Here is an 18218-nt window from a genome sequence, read left to right as displayed (position 1 = left end):
AATCCAGTGTGGGAAGTTACTTTTCATACAAATGAAATTTTATTTACCATTGCCTTACTCATTAACTCAGCTGACATTTATTGCATCAACTGCTACAAAAGCAAGAATAAAGCAGGACACTCGACATCATCATCATCTTGGAAATTTCTATACTGCTTCACCAATTTACTATAATGAGCTAGTCACAGACCTACCTAAGAGTCAGCTAAATACTGAACATCCTAGAAACAGCTGACAAAACAGATTTAATTCTGAAGACTATGCAAGGAGGAGAAAAAGGAGAGAGAATGGTACATATCAAATCTTATGTCATGAAAGAAAACAGTTACCTATATTACAGTTATCTATAAACAGATCTTACTGTAGAAGCAAGGACACACTGTATTCACTTGATCTCTTCCACAGGAAGAGTACGTAGGAAACAGAGTAAATAACTGGTTTATAAGAATTCTTCACATTACACCCAAATAAAAAAAAAGTGGAAGAGATGAGAATGGTAGAGAAGTTTGTGTGTTAATTATGCTGCTGGACAGCTATGATTCATCCAGGACCCTCCAGGCTATTTACTGAGCAATCCATTAACTACTGCTAATTTTTGTCTTGGAAATCATTTATTTTCTTATATAAAACAGGGAGGCAGTTGTTCTTCGCACTGGAAAGTATAACACACACACCCCAGTTGGCTCTGTTAGTGATTTACTTACATGGCCCCCATGATCTGACACTACTGTCACAGCAGAGTTCTATCAACCCCACACAAGGACCTCCCCAGACTGTTTCCACCCTTGCACTCACAGTGTTCCACTCTCAGTCATCACAATGGGGCCTTTTCTGGTCCGAGAAGGGAGAATTACCGCAAATGAGATCATGGTAACACAGCCACAGAGCCATGCCAGCACTCTTCTGCTGTTATGACATCTTGGGCTAGGATGGATGTTTTCAGATTTCAGAACTGTGGGCACTCAACTCAACTGGCCAGATGTTTCACGATTCCTTTTGGATAAGCTCCCCGGTTGAACCTAGACAGCCAAAAACAAGAAACCTTTTCTTTCTCTTTCCTTCTTTTGTTCTTTGTTTTTTCTCTTTTTTTTTTTTTTTAATAAGTGAAATGTCCTTTAACTGTATACCCCTTTTCCTAACTGGCTTTCTCGTGATGAAGGTAGTTGGTCCTAGTGCATATAAACTGTGGTCAAAAGCCTCCCATCTATTTTAACCAACTTGGTCCTCATATTCCTGCTGTGGAAATCTTAGTAAATGTCCTGTTGTTGATTATCTGACTTCCACCATTCATGTGCCCAGGAGGAGGTTTCAGCCATTTCTACCCACATGTTTTTAATTATTTTGTTTCAGCTGTTCTGCTGTCCTGCAATAAACAGTTCTGAAACACTGGTGGCCTAGATGTGAAAGGTGTGGAGGGAGCAGTGTTACTGCAGTGCAGTGCTCACCTTGGCAAGCCTATTGCAGCCCGTGTCCCTGTAGCTGTAGGTTTTGTGCTCCCTGAACCCTAAGCCTTTGAGCCAGCTGCTCAACCATCACAGGAGGTGTTTATCCAGCTGTGTGCTGGACATTTAGTCCAGAAAGATCCTGTGAGAGACAGTATTGAAAGCTTTACTTAAAAATGGACACATAGCAATTTATCCAGCAGAGAATTCACGCTTAATTTGTTAATTTCCATTCAGTCTTCAGAACATGTGTTTTTAACAGAAATATCAAGAAAGAAGTTAGCTGAGAGCATTGGAAGGAAATCAGCAGTGTAGGTAAGAAAGAGGACAATACAGACACAGGCATTTTGTGCTGGATATTACCATAATTTAGCTTTTCTTTACTTCAGTCAGCTTTACTGGAAGGAACCCTGGACTTCATTCAGGTTAAACATCTGTTGTATCATAATTCTCTCCTTGTTAGGTGACAACAGGAGGTGAGCTACACACAGAGGTTGCAAACTCTCAAAAGTTAAGAAATGCCAGATTCAAGTTGCCTAATACAGCTTCCGTATTGTGATACATGCTGTAACTATGCAATTGCTTTTTTTTCCCCAGACCTCATGCACATCACAGCACAGATAGTTCTTCTGTCAGAATTTCTTCAATACTATTTTTTATACTTTTTTTTTTCCAATATCTGGCCTCATGACTTTACTCAATTATAATGCCTTCAAATATTTCATAAAACAACCTTTACTGGACTCTAAAAAGAGATGTCATTCTACAAAGACAGACACATTAAGAAAGAGGAAATGTTAAACAACAACAGCCAGACCTGCAAAGCAGTTTCGCTCATTTAAATAAATAGGAATTTAAGCAAGTAAAGTAAGTAACTCAAATTTAAATAAAGAAATTATTTATTAAACAACAACAACTTCAGAGTATTTGGGGACTTAAAAAATTAAAGTTAAGAATTATGCTGTTACTTAAGGTGTTTTATTCTGTGTTTTTCACACAGCCCAAATGGCCCTGTGACAAAACAAAAACCACTCTGCCTTTGAGTTGGGATTTTGAATTGTCTTTCTTTTTACCAGTGCTCAATGTCGCCATATCTTGAACAAAGTTTTGTACCTTCAACATGTAAATCACAGTAGCCTTTCAAGAGAAAGCCCAATGAGGCAAGAAGAGAGTCAATATTAGCATTTGTTGATCCAGAGTTTCCAGCTGAGAACTGCCCAGCTGGTCAAACACCATGAAGTTGAGCCAGAGTGAGTGAGCATGAAGCAGCAAGGCATTTGTCTCCTGAAAATGCACATTAGACCCTGTCTCCATCCATCATTTTGAGATCCATCTTGTTTTCCACTTAAAAAAAGCTTAGCAGAAGCAATTAAATACTATTATATTGAGCATTTATGGCAAAAAAATAACTCTTCAGAAAGTTATGCCACCTGCCGAGTTCTGATCTTTTCACTGGTCATGGAGGGTGAAGCAATGAAAGAAGTTTGTGTTCCCTGGAAGGTAAACAAATCAAACAAACCTTTCACAGTAGATGCTCCAATGGTAACTATATCTGCAGTTTTGCTTTCAGTTCTAAAAGCTTCATATCTTATTAATAAATCAATGGAAAGGAATAAAGCAAGAAAATGTAACTGGGAAAATAACTTGGATGCATAGAATACAACAATTTGTGGCTATGCTCTGCTTTTGTAGGAATAAAATCAGAGGTAGTTTTGCCATTGCAGTACTGCACGCATGGGGAAAATGAGAAGAAATCTTCCTGCAGTGAGTCAGCTCATCCACTGTGTCCCTTTCTTTGTTCTTCTGGTAAATAAAGTATATTTGCACACCTAAATAAATAGGAAGGTCTGATTTATTGACTTCATTGCTATCTGAAGTAGCACCATTAGAGGAGGAAACTAAGAAAGTTGTTAAAAGAAGAGCTATGATAGGACCAAGGAAGTTTCAGTGATATAAACAGGGCCATTTTCTTTAGAATAGCAAATTTTGTGCTATTTAAAGGATGTGACACTATGGTTCCATATCATTGCCAAATTGGAATGATTATGCTGTGATTTCAAAACATAATTCCTACTTACCTTGATATGGAAAAAATGGAAAATCTAAACAAATAGAGGCATGTGGTTTCCTGGAATTTTTTCCATAACATCTAATGCATTGGTAATCAAAGACATGACAAATCACAGGAACACAGAATTTAACCCTGAGCCAAATTTCAAACAGGTGTGGAGGGTGCAGTCTGCCAGCTGCAGCCACTTAGAACAAACTTTCCTAACAAAAGGCCTCCAAAATCACAATCTGATGCAATATTAACAATTCTACCAATTAATTTTGCATGTTATGGAGTTCTACACAGATTGCAAGTGCATAGGCAGAAGATGAGGTAGTCACTGTGAGCAGATTAGAGTTTCCACTCACCTTGTACCAGGAAGAGAAGGAAAAAAAACCCCAAAAAACTACAACAAGAACAGCAGAGTTCATAAGAAATAACAAATACTATTTTTAGTATTAGAGTATTGTTACATAAACCCTTTATATTCATTATATATGCCATTATGTGAAACATTAGAAGGCATTATCATCTAGTATCTGGGTTTCTCAAAATGAAAGATGTTTCTTTAAGTCAGTTATCTGTTTAAAAAGGGTCTTAATAAGGTCTAGAAAGAACAGATATTTACTAAGAGCACAGGAACATAGGGAGTAAAAAAAGACAGGATGGAAATCAGAAGAGATAACAATCCCTCACATCTTGCTCAAATTACAGTGAAAGTAACGAACAAGGTTGTTTCATTTCAGTGACACTGGGACCAAGATGCAAAGCACAGATGAGTCACCACTAAATCACAGAGGATTTCTTGACAATGTGTTGGGAACAACTTTACTGAACTCTTTCACCTTCCCATGTTTCCTTTTGTTTGTTTTACTGTCCGACAGTTTTTGTTAAATTCACCTCTAACTGGTGTGTGTTTCATGACAGCATTTGTTTTCACTTGGAGCGAGCTTAAATGAAATAGCAAACATTATTTCTAACCAAACCACATGTATGACAATCAGACTTCCTGCGCAAAGGACCAAGTGGTAAATCCCACATTGAAACAGTGCTATTAAAAGAGTGATTCAGACATGCTGATCAAGTCTAGCTCCAGAACATTTTTGCTTTCTAAACACAGTGATGTTCAATCCATGTTTCACATTGCCTCAACTCACTGAGGAGGCATACAATCATTTTCATTGACAGTAAAATTTGCTAAAAGAGTTCAAGAATTGCTTTGTCTTTCTTATTGCCATGTAGTTGCCTTTTAAGATCTATGTGCAACATCAAAACACATTATAATACATTGGATTTAGTAACTAATTCACATGACACACAATTAAAACAAACTCAATATATTTCTAGAAATCTAAGTTAGGATTCCTGCTGCTTTTCATTATGAAAATTTGAGTCACAGTCTGAAAAAGGTTCAGAAGATCCATATTAACACCTACATACTTTATGTCTGCTAAATAAACTACTTCATAAGAACTGCGACAGATTTGTTGCAGTCTCTACAAAGGGACAAGAAGATGCCTCTGCTCTAATTCTTGCTTTACTCAGAACATTTCTACTAAAACATTGGTTTTAAAGTCCAGTCTTGATTTTTAAATGTAGAAGGGAGATTCCACTAACGGAGTTTTTTTATGTCATTAGTGTTAATTAACCTCAAAATTGCCAAGATACAATTTTCTTTGGACCTGAACTGACTTTGATTAACTTTATTCTTCTCTCACTGAGTTTTTTTATGTATACAAACTAGGCTAGGAAATCTCGGGGTTTTGTGATCAAATTAAAGGGTCTCCACTTCCTCTTTGATCTGCTGAGTAGGAATTCCTAAACCTTTTGAATGGAGTAATGGAAGACAGACATTCTCTTCTCAGATATTTGACAATCTCTAAAGTACTGAGAAAAGTAAACATATAGTCCATGAATAATTTAACATTTCTTTTCAAAGGAGCTAAAGATTATCTAAATAGAAATAAAGTATTCAATGAAAAAATTTTTATTGCCAACAATTGGAAATTCTGCAAACTTACAGCATGTGCACTCATGGGGTTCTCAGAAAACCTATGAATTTAATGTAACACAAACAGTTACATCAAAAGAGGCAGCATTATAATAAACTCATGAAAAACATACTTCTCTTTTCAAGCACTCACACTCTGTAGCCTTTATAGATCACAAATTAACAAGTAACAATGATTTAAGAAATCTCTGTCCATTTCATATCCATTAAAATGGAAACAACTAGATCAATGTCATATTTTGTGAGATTGCTTCTGCTGCTTAATTAGGACGAGCAAATTTTAACGGGCAGGTGGGTACTCCAGCTTTGGCAGAGGCCATCCAGAGGAACAAGGCAGCCTCAGTGTTACTGGACCTGACTTCACTGAACACCATAGGACTGAACGCTGAACCCAGTTCAAGAAAATGAAACTTGAGATGTTGGATGAAAAAATAATGAAGACTGTGGTCACACAATCTGCTCCAGGTATGGCAGCACGGAAGGTTAGCACTCTGCCTCTTTATTTAGGAAGCAAAGGCTACAAGCTTGTGTCCCAAAATCAGCTGTGCACAGCTGGACAATCAAACCAATGATCCCATAAGAGGCATGGAGGAGCTAGACTGCATTATATTCACATCTGCAATTGTTCCTGTATTCTTTACAACATGTCTATGTTTAGGTCTAAACAAATGTTACAAAAGGAAAGGGGCAGGTAAAGCAAGTACCTAAATCAAGGATGAAGCCTGTGGTCAGGAATAGAGAAACAGGGCACCTAGTTGCAATAAAACACAAAGCAGCAGTGTTCCCAGCATCTGCAGAGAACAGCAATCTTCATTGGAAGGAATTCAGGGGTATAGAAAAGACCACAGGCTTCTGGTACCGAGCTGCAGAACAGTGAGCAGGAAAGGAACAGCTTTATTGGAAGAGAAATAAAGAACTCCCTCTAGGTGTGAAATGCCTGGCAGCCATGTATCCTACTCACTGAAACGCATCTAAATCAGAAAATTTAGGAACATGCAAATGAGTGAGGATCAGTAATATTAAATATTAGCTCTTAAAGCACCATGGAATATTGTTGATCTTTCAGAATTTCACTAACTGTGCTTGAAGTATCAAATCAAATGTATTTCAAGTAACTAAATTATATATACTTTTAACACTAATTAGCCCATTCTAAATGACATTTCTCCAGTTAAACTGTCCTTAATATTTATTTAGCATAACCATCTCTTTTCCAAATTTGCTACAGTTTCCTCTGTTTTGAGGACATTTCCCTAGTATCACCTCCATTTGAACTCTGCAATAGCACAGCTTTATTTTATTAGCCACCTAGTCTCTATATTCCAAAAGAGAAACCAAGCAGAGAGGAGCAGTAATGATTAAGGAAGGGTGAAATACTGTGTATATCTGCATTGCTGCCACAGCAGCAACCTGTTCTTTCCCTATGACTTTGCAGTCAGAAAGAGCTCACAGACCAGCAATTACTTTTATTCACAAATCAGCTGTATGAAGCCTGATTTATACTGCCTCAAATCAAAAGCACAACAGTCCCTTTGCTGTAGATTTTTAAAACTGGAAAATAAAACTAGTAATTGCCTTTTTCATTATTGCCTCATGCTGGCTCAAGATACATGAGCAACATTAAACACATTAGCAGCTGTTAGTCTGATTAACTAACTCAAGGCAACAAAACCAAAGGAATTATGGCCACCATTCCTTCTAGGACAAAAGCCAAAGTCTCAAAAGTGGACTTGAGAGCTCTCTGTTAAATTGAGATAGCTTGGGTCTGCTAGAGAAATAATCCTTTCATATGATGTAAGTGCACAGACCGACCACTGACCAATTTCTTTTGCACAATAGAAGGATAGACTAGATAGTTACAATCTTCCAGTGTGACCCCTGGAATAAATTGTACTATAAGACTTATGTATTCATCTTGTCTGAACTGGAGCATTTCCTTCCGAAAAGCATCCAGTTCTGATTTTAGAATGTCCAATAAGGGGAAATTTATTACAATCTTTATTAAATCATTCCACTGGTAAATCACTCACAGTGTTTAAGATATGCCTGCTTGGAATCTAAACTGCCTAGTCTCAAATTTAATTGCATGGTTCTCTTTTTACCTCTTCCAGCCAGACAGGAGAGCCGCTGTTATCAAATCTATGCATCACATATGGGCAAGCTGCTCCTTTATCTTCTCTTTAATAAACTTTGCTGAACCCTGCTGCAAAGAAAGGCTTCCAAATCTCAGAGATCCTCTCTTACACCTCCCTAACAAACTTCCAGATCTGAATGTGATATTCCAGTAACCATTGTACCATGAGTTGTTACAGCTTGAACAACTTCCTACTCCTTTGTTCAGACCGGGAAAGAATCACCTTCATAATGTTGCACTGGGAGCTCCCTCATCCCCAGAGTCCTTTTCCGAGTCATTGCTTCCCAAAATACCCTTCCCTCACAGAAAAACACTTCCCTGTTTAGTTTCCAGCAGCATGGTTTTAGCTCCAGCTAAGCGTGTTCTGATTAATGAATTCTCACAAAGAACATAGTCCTGATATATTTATGAAATAGCCGAATACCCAGTCCCCTTCCATTGAGTTAATGTCCAATATATTTGTCATTATAGGTAAAACTGCACTGCATGTTAATGTATTTCTATGTAGTTTGGTGTATTAACATTTCTTTAAAAAAAGACAAGAAAAAAGATTGAAAATAGAAAATACAAGATTTATTATCTTTAAACATTTAGGAAGGATATATGAAATGGGCCTAAGAAGTAATTGGAAATTTCTGCAGAATGAAATATCTGGAACATGAAGAGACTCTCAGTCTCCACTACCATTTAAATTAGCTTTTATATATTCATTGTTTTGTAGATATCCACAACGTGATTTTAAGACCTGACAAGCACTGAGACCTAAGCCACTCTTCATGAGTAATGGAAAGGAACAGAAATACAGCTCCAATAATAATGTTAATGCTCTTTAAATTCTTTAAGTATTGCTTCTGAGAGAAAATATTTAAAATATTTTAAAATATTTAAAATCCTTAGTCTTTCAAATATGTCCAGATTTTACATATAGACTCTTGTGCTAAAAAAGTAACAGGGATACGCATATCTGTGAGTATTCCTTCTGAGGACAGAGCAGGGGTTGATATCTATAGCAAACAGAACAGCTGTGGCCTTGACATGATCACACAAAAATGTACATCAGGACATACATCCTCCCACAAAGCAGCCTCCAGCTCGCCAGGAGCAGCCCTGCACCCAGCGTGCTGCTCTCCAGCTCTCCCGACTCCCCCAGCACACATCCCTCCAAGGCAGAGCACCCTTCTGCCCCTCCTGTATTCCTCAGTGCCAGGAGGAATAGAGGGGAACATTCAAAACAAGCATCAGCCACTTTTCCCAAGTAGAGTATCACAGCCAGCACACGAAAAGGTATAAACCCCATTGTGTCTGAGAAAGGTATTGACTAATGCCTGCAAACAGGGGGGATCTGAACTTAATCAAGATTAACTGTTATTCAACTGCCACATCAGAATTAAGAGCTTCCACTAAGAATCACTTTGCTGTTTTTCTTCCTTTCCCTTTCCTTTTATTTACATTTGGACTGTGTGGAGTATACATCTTATCTTGTTTTACTTATACAAGGCCAAGAACAAAAGCGTAGTAGAAGCATCACAGATGTAGGTAAAAACACTCCATTCACGTTCTGTTGAAAGGAGCTATAGTTATACTTCAGGGATACAAGAACACAGATACATAAATGTAAGGCACCAAAATAGTAGGAGCACTATTAGCTTTAAATCATGAGACTTATATCAGCTTATGTGGGAAGATCAAACAGGGGAAGATATTTCTCATAACAGGAAGAGCTCCTTGAAAGCTCATGTTTAGGTCAAGAAATGGCACTTCTCTTATTTGAGGCATTTTTTCTACTTAAGAATATTCACCCGTTAGAGCACTTTACCTGCCAACATAACAGACCCTGCATCTCCTGTAGCCCTTTATATTCCTATCCACACATTTCAGAGATATGCTAAGACCTCAGATGGAAATTATATTGATATGGAAATTACCAGACCAGTACGAAGGTGTTATGCAAGGGGTTAAAATTGTCCAGCTTTCAAAAGTGACTGAAAGTCATTATGTTGCTCTGACTGCACCTGTATTGCAATGAAGTGGTTTGCTGTTCTCTGGCTGAAGGAGTGCCCAACTTCCTGTATAACAGAATAGCTAGCAAACGGAATCAAATGCATTAAGAAAAGATTCAATTTGGACAAATCAGATTTTTCAGCTTAAAGAAAAACTGTACAATTTATTAGACTAGATTTCTCAAAAGAATAAATCTAGCTTACCTTTAAACATCTCAACTATTATCATTTCAGACAGAGTGCATTGCAGCACTTAAATATGTTTCAGATATCTTTCCAAATAGGTATTGCCTCTTAAGAATATAGGGAATTTTACTGACTGTACACAGTAGTTACCTGCATGCATTTTAAATATTCTGCTGCCTTCACATTTATAATCTATTTATAATCTATTTTGCTTTCATATTTCTAGAAATATGTTAATAATTTGGCAGTAAAATTAATGTTTTACCTGCATAGAGTAAAAGTTGCTTTGCCTCTGTAAGATTGTTAACAGAGTATTCACTCCTTCTCTGCCTCAGCTGCATGTGTAAAATAATGAGTGTATAACAAGATTTCCTATGGAACAAAACCTTATAATGTAACATTATGCTTTTCAGGCCACATGACAGCCAAAACCACATCATTTGGAACTCTCATTATGAATAAAAAAATATTCCAAAGGATCTGGGCAGATTAACCTAGTAGAGAAGACTCAAGACTGTTTTTTTCTTCAGAAAAACAGATGTCATTGGCTTCTCAGTTTCATAAGCCATGCTGAAAATAGGTTCAGGCAAAGAGGTAAAAAAGTTTTATTCTTGTGAGGATGAACTCCCAAAGAATAAGTAAATCCACAGAGAAACTACAAGTAGGAGTGATCCCAAGAAAGGCACGAAAGGGCAAATGAAGACACTGTGGAAAATACCAATGCTTCTTGCACTGAGCCTAGAGCACAGGGGAAACATTCACACAGGGGCATACCTTATTTTAGCTATTTTTGTACTTTTTCACACAGGCTTGCTGAAGAAAAAAGAAAGGCCAATTTTATTTTTTTCAATTTTTTTATTTCCTTTTAATAATACTTTTTTATTCCTTTGCTCTGCCTCGAAGCAAGACAGACATTCCACTGCAAATAAAAGGACACAAAAAATAAAAAAGAGAGGTGAGATCTCAGATCAAGGTTAGAGTAAATGAGGCCCAGCGACTCAGTGGAGAGACCAGCCAAGTGATAACTGCAGATCAGCTCTAATGAGCTGAGATCTTTTCCTGCAGGGTATGAGTTACTCTGTGAGTCAAAGGAATATTTTTAAGTGACAAATAAAATGCCACAGAGGAATTAATTGTTGCATTGTTAACTACTGATTAGTCACACATATCACAATATGTGTCTGAGTGATGTCCTCTTTTAAACTCCCATCCCACACGAACATAATGGGGAGATAATTGGAAGAAGCTGGTTGGAATTAATCCAAGGGAAGGAGCAGGAAGCAGAAACTGCTGGAAAGGTTGTTTTAATCTTGACAGAGAAGTGTCATTCCACATTTTCCAGGAGAAATGCTTACTCGCTTCTCCCTGAACTCTGACAAAGCAGAACTCATGGCTTTGTTCCCACATGCTTGCAAACAAATATAAAACTTTTTTTCTTGTAAATCCCACTAAGTTGATGATACACATGACTTTGTCTATGCTTAACTAGTCCTTGCCTAGATGAGATGCTTTTCAGGACAGATGCTTGAGAGTAGATTTATGTACTTCCTCAGACAGTGAAAACCTGATATGAAAATGCAGGTTTATTACATGCAGTCAATAAAGAATTCTTTTTCCAGACAAAGGAAATACATTCCTGTTCATCAATTGAAGTGTGTAAATAGAAATAATTTTTCTCCTTACTTAACCCTCTCATCAATCATGACCCCCTTATAAATCATTCACAGTGATGGGCTGTAGAAAATAAACCTCTTAAATTCATGAGATCTGCACTGTCCACTTAAATGTATCACAGGACTTGTTTTCTATCTATACAATGACAGTACCAGATATAAATAATTTTGGTTTGTTTTTTAAGGCTTTTGAGCCAGTTGCCATGGGTTCTAAAGAACTTTCTGGGATGATTTTGAGGATAATGTTTTGAGAACTGTTTAAGATAGATGAGGGTCCCTTGCCACAATTCAACACTCAGAAATTTCTGTTACCCACCTCTGTTTCTGTGTAAATTAGCAAACACCAATTTGGTAAACAGGAAAGCCCAGGAATCTTGGGTATGAGATCATGGGAGATAGAGGGGCATTGAAAGAAAACTGCAATCCTGCAAGTTCACAGTCCAACTGGTTCAAGGTTATTCATTATTTTACTCAGGTGTTCTTAGTAATAGAAGATTAAAATCCTTCTGCAGTGAAACAATTCAATAAAATGAGTTTAGTGCTACAAGTAAAATGACTGAATATGCACATAACACTACTTGTCTCATACTAATCCTAGTGGGCGTTTTAGGTGTTAGGCTTTATTACTGGCTCTGGATAAGGGAATGAAGATTTAGAAAACTTCTTAAACTCCTACTTGCTCTAGAGCTGAAGTAAGTAACACAGCAGGATGGTAATTTTAGGGGGTTTTTTTAATCAGTCAACTTCTATGCTACAAAGTCAAGGTGATTTTTGCCATCGCATTTTTTTATGGTGGAAATATTAATAAGCACCAGGCAGTCTATTAGTCACACATAAGGAATAAGATCTGTAAAAAGAATGTGATAAGATCATTCTTTCAGACTCATTGGCAGGAACATGAGGACCCAAATACAAGATACAGCTGGGAAGAATAGAAGAATGAGCTGGAGTGCAAAGTCTGACAAAAGCTGAGCTGGGTGGAAAAGTGACTCCCTTATTGTTCAGTGTTGTTTGGCAAAGCTTACAGGCACAAAGGAGAAGAATGAAAGCTGTAAGCAGACTAAACTGTCAAAGGCATCATTCTGACATGGAGCAAAGATGAAAATAAAGCATATTGGAGAAAGCAGTTTAGAAACCATGGGTGAAGCAACTGCCCCCAACTCTCAAACCATCAGAAAAAAACATGCTTCACTCATGCCACCAAAAATTCTTTTACACATAATTCTGCAAAGCTGTAAATACACATTTAGGACCTTTTGCAAGCATTAACCATCTTCTTATTAAACCAGGCACTGACTACAGGCTTGTTCATCAAGTAATAAAGCCTGATTTTTATGCAATGAAAATTGTCGTCATTAAGAAGTGTTGCAAAGGGCTGATTATCACACATTCCACTTGCAAGTAATAAAGCAGCATGCCTGCAATTCCACTCTCATATTTCCATATGCCACATAAAAAAAAGGCATAATAATGATTTGCCACAAATCTTGAAAAATATTCTCTTCCCTATAAATACTATTGAGACAGGCTATTTTCTTGCATATGTATTAATGCATTTAATTGAAAACCCAAGGCAGCTGTTACACTGCTACTCATTTTATTATAATCATAAAAATAATGGATGTTCAACACAGAGCTGAATACAGATTAATGCCAAAGCTATTTACTAATCCCTTTTCCCCTGATCATTCAAGAGACTAACCACAAATTTGAACAGCCAGAAATACAGGGGCAGAGAGAGTATTGTAGTGAGTTTAGCAGGGTACAAATTGCAGGCATTTTTTAATTTACTAGGGACTAGAAATCTAGACAATGGAGAAAATAGCGTCCCAAGCAACAGTCTCCAGCATAACCCACAGACACCATTTTGTCTTTCTTCATTCGAGCATAGCTAGAAGATAAAGAGAACTTAGCTCTGCCCCCTCCTATGTCCTGGGCAATTCAGTGCCTACACCTAATTCTAGATGAAGACTAGAACTTCTCTCACCTGTTCCTGGGGATAGGACGAAACCTTGGCAGCCTCCTTCCCCACACTCAAAAGTTGTAGTGATGGTTTACACACAGTTCAAGGATAGAAAAATTAGTGTAGTGCACCAAACCCACACAAAAACCAGGATGCATCTTGTAACACCAAAGGAAAAGTGCAGGAGCTGTTGATGGAAATTTTCTTCTTGACTTCCAGCAGCAGTAGCAAGCTCAGCATCCCAGAGACATCTCCTCCCCTGACACAGCTTCCCTACTTTCAGCACACAAAAGAAAAGCCATGTCCCTCTGCACCTTTAGAGCAGCAACATCCAAAACCACCTACCCTGTTGAGAGACCTCAGGAGGGCTTTGGCATTGCATTTCAGTCAAAAAGGCAAGTTCCTTCATTCCAGTTTAAAAAAACTCCCTACAATCCTACCTGCCTTTTCCAAATCTGTCCACATTTAAATTCAAACTGTGAGAGTTCAAAACACCTGGCAATTAAACACAGATAAAACAATTCTTGGGACCAAAAGGAACCTACTGGGGGATCACACCTTGTTTGCTGATGCTCCAGCAACCATATCATACAGCCTCTCTTCATAAAGGTTAAAGCTCTGCCCTAAAATCAGCCTAGTTTTTGTCCTCATACTCTTCCCTTGTACTGTTCCATTTGGGTTAGAAATCCTCTTTAGTGTTTCCAGATTGAAGGCAGCTTGTGGCCACACCTGTATTCTTGGCAGTGCAGTTGGTTACCTTGAAGAAGTCCCCTCTCCAAGATTTTTGCCATCATAACAAACCTTTTTTAGCTATCCCAAAGAATGCAGGATCTTCAGTTTGATGTTTAAAGATTCCCATGATCATTTTATTAGGCCTTTTTTCCAAGTCTGTCCAGTGTTTAAACAACAGGGGAAGCCTGCACTGAGCACAGAGTTGAAAATAAAAATCTCACCATTGCTCTGTGTTGCAGCATTACCTCCCAATTTCTCCTGGTCTTCCTCCCTGTGATGTGCACCAGTCATTTTTTCCCCAGATGTAGCCCTCTGGTGGGTTACAGTCATTCAATGAATGACTAGTGCATCAAGGTATTTTCCATCTAGCATCTCAAATTAAGAACTTCCCTCCATCATTAGTCCCTGAAGTTTGAAGTTACGACCTTTCATTTTAAACTATTAAAATACTATTAGTCAAGTTTTAAAGGCCTTCTTGTTGGACAGTATTCCACTATTCTTTTTAGTCATGTCATCTTTCCCAGTTTGTGTCCTCAGCAATCTCATCAACATAAGCCTATCTTTGTGCCATGGTCTTTTTTTTTCCTATTTAGAAAAGAAATCATCCCCCAGGTCAATTCTTCAGAAAGTCTTCTGGTAAACTCACTAGCTAAATAGTTTGGCAATTAGCACAGCTCAAGAAAAGAACTGGTTCCCTCACAGGCAATGTATTATTATGAGCCAAACCACCAATCTGAGCTGTTTCGTGAATCTTTCCCTTGCAGCAATTCACTCTAACCAAGAATTTTGCCAAGAAAATTGCACATTCAGTTGGTAGCACACAGTTCTCTATATTTGAACAGACAAGTAATGTTAAAGCTATATTCACTTATCCTTGATATTGAAAGGTATTACCTTATTCTTTACTAAAAGAAAAAGTAGTGACAGCATATTTATCTAGAGCTTCACCTCAATTCACATTGCTCCTGTTCCTGGGAAGAGGTCATACTTCTAATTCTGTAGCATTTATTCTGATAATAGTTGGTCCCCTTCTTTCCTGGTTTGCTTTATAGATAATGAAAACATATCAACCATGAAACAACATGCAACTTTAGTTTGTTAACATAGAAAGGACAAGGTTAACCTCTACTTCTGTAGTCCTGCAATTAGGATTTTTTCACTACCAAATTTGTACATGCTAACATCCATTGGGCATTTCAGCTATTGTTACCAACAGAGCTGAGATTTATGTCATTCTGTTGATCAGTTTCTGTAACTGATAATTAAAAATTTAGCTTACCTAGAGATACTTCTAAAAAGGCTTACTGATTTCAAAACTTAAGCTCAGCAAATAAAATTATCTGTTAAAACACTCATTGGAAACAAAATCCACATTGTAAAAATAAGAATGTTTGGAAAGTATGTGTGAAGGATTTTAAAAGAGATTTCACTACTATGATATGAATGCCTGGAGACTGTGACTGGCAATAGATTTACCATGCTTTTTCCCATTTCAAGCCAGAGAAGGTTTATATATATAAAGTACAAATTTGTGCCTTTACTGGAAGAGCTGTCAAGTGAAAGGATTACACAAATCGTTGTCAGGTCATCTGTGTTACAAGCACAACTTGTAACTCCAAGTCTATCATTGAAGGCTTTTTCCGCTAAACTAAGAGTTCTCCTCCCTGACCATTCACCATTATTTCCCTGTTAAAAGCACAAAGAAAAGATTTGGGAAAACTTAATAATAAAAACTTAATCTTTTTAGTAAGGAGAAACTTGTGTTATTAGATATTGTGGTGCAATATATTTCTCCAATTAGAGCTCATCTGAAATTCAAATACCTTATTGCTTTCATATAGTTAATTAATGCAGTTCATGTTAAAAAAAGAAAAAAAATTACAATAAAGTATTTTATTATTCATCCCAAAAGAAAACAGGAAAAAAGCAAGTCAACATAAAGCCAATTTAGTCATCAAATTCTTATATTTAAGAGTGAATCTTATTTTCATTCTTTCTGCCTACATGAAAAGTTCAGACAAGCAATGGTTAGAAAACAGAATGGAGAAACACAACAGAAAAGCTTTGGGGACCATTGTTCATAACCTTTAGGTTTGGACAAACCTATGTCGCTCCAAGGAGAAAAAAATCACAGTTAATTTCCAAGATAAAATACCCAGGCTCACAAAACTCATTAGGCAATAATTTCTAGATTACATTCATGAGCCCCTGTTCCTATTAAAGATTAGCAGGGCAAAATAGTTCCTTGGCAAACTTCCAAAGAACCACAGCAGCTGTTCTGCTGACCAAAACCACTGGGGCCATGTACCCAACATCCACACTAACCCTCTGTCAGGGATTTACATTGAACTACCTCTAGTCTGACCTGCCAGGTACCTTTTCATTTCAAAGAAAAGCAGATGTTTCTTTCTCCCTGATTTTTCTCCTCTTTCAAATACTATAGTAAAATTAGTTTATGACAACTTGAAAATCTGCATTAGTTCTCAGGGGACTGGGAGAACCCCACAAAATAATGATTCAGGTACAAAACCTGTTTTTCTCTGAAAGAGCTCAGATATTGCAATAGAGATTTAGGTAAGGAGTGCCATTAAAGAAAACTGAAAAAGTTGTTCACAACCTCTCTGTTTACAAGCAACAAAAGAGGAGAGATAAGACAATATGAATATATCAGGAGATTGGTTTTGTTCAATCTACAGATTCTTTGTTGTTGTATTTAGACTCTGTGATGTTCTATTTAATGGCAGTGCATGTTTCAATAGGAAAAAAAAGATATTTTCTGCACATTTATGCAGTCTCAGTCTATTTTAGTTGTCAGTGTCTGAATCTCACACATTAAACATACCTTTTCTGAGGACAAAATCTGTGCTGCAGGCTGCATGCTTTTTACCCAAAAGTTGTTACTATTTAGAAGTATCCTCACGAAATGTTGAGAATTTTTTCTTTGACTTCCGAGTCTGTAAATTTGTTCATATTTTCATAAATTGAATCAGAGATCTTTCAATGCATAACATATAAGTGCAAAATGCCTTACAAACATATTGAGTCTGAGAATTGGAAAAGAAAACAATACTGAATATAAATTTCAGATGAAGCTCTTATTGCTAGAGTTGAGTTCTGAAATTCATAGCAAAGATGCCTTTGATTTCAAAAGGGGAAAGAGTCAACACCCTGATTTCTAATTGTTCTGAAATATCTCCTGGCAAAAAAGAAAAAATAAAGGAAAACTAAAAAGCACAATATATCATCTTACCACAATACTCAGACTTTGGAAAACACATTCTCAAAGCTGTTTTTATCAAAAACAATATTTAATTTGAAAAATAGCAGAACTTCTCATTAAAAAGCAGGAAGAAAAACATCTTACAAAATAGTACAAATTAGCTTAATTTTAACATTAATATTGCACTCTCAAATTCACAAAAACCAAGATTTTCAAAGCTTTATGTAACATTTATCTCAAAAAAAAAAAAAAAGGAAAATAGACAAATTGTGAAGAAAATAATATACAGAAATAAGAGTACATGCACTAATCAAATCTGAGTAACAGATGATTTTCCTAAATAGACTGATTATATTAATAGCTCTTTGAATAACAGCTGTATGAATACGGTTGCATAAAATCAGATTTAACTGAAGTATAATTTGGCATATTAAAGGTGTCACAAAAGATACATCTGTAATTTGCAAAATTTGTTCCTTTAAAAGCGTAAAATATTCATCACTCATCACATTTTTAAGATTATGAGCTCAGAACTTTATGAACACCAGATTTCATTAAATCCCCTTGTTGCACCTAAAGACTCTGCAAAAAGTAGAAAAAAAAATAGTGGTGTGTTTTCCATTGTCTTGAACATAGCAGTAAGTCTGGAAGCAAAGACACAAATTGCATTTGTCTGCCAGCTCTCTGCTGGCTCTGCACCAAATTGTAAAAGTAAGGAATCAGTCACTTTTGGAATAGCATTCGGGCTGAGTTACAGCTTTGTGTCATTCCACCTCAGATTTTGAGTTAAGCTTTGTGTCATTCCAC

Source organism: Corvus cornix, chromosome 8 (assembly GCF_000738735.6).
Source record: "Corvus cornix cornix isolate S_Up_H32 chromosome 8, ASM73873v5, whole genome shotgun sequence".
NCBI classification, from domain to species: domain Eukaryota; kingdom Metazoa; phylum Chordata; class Aves; order Passeriformes; family Corvidae; genus Corvus; species Corvus cornix.
Note: the sequence above shows the minus strand (reverse complement) of the source record.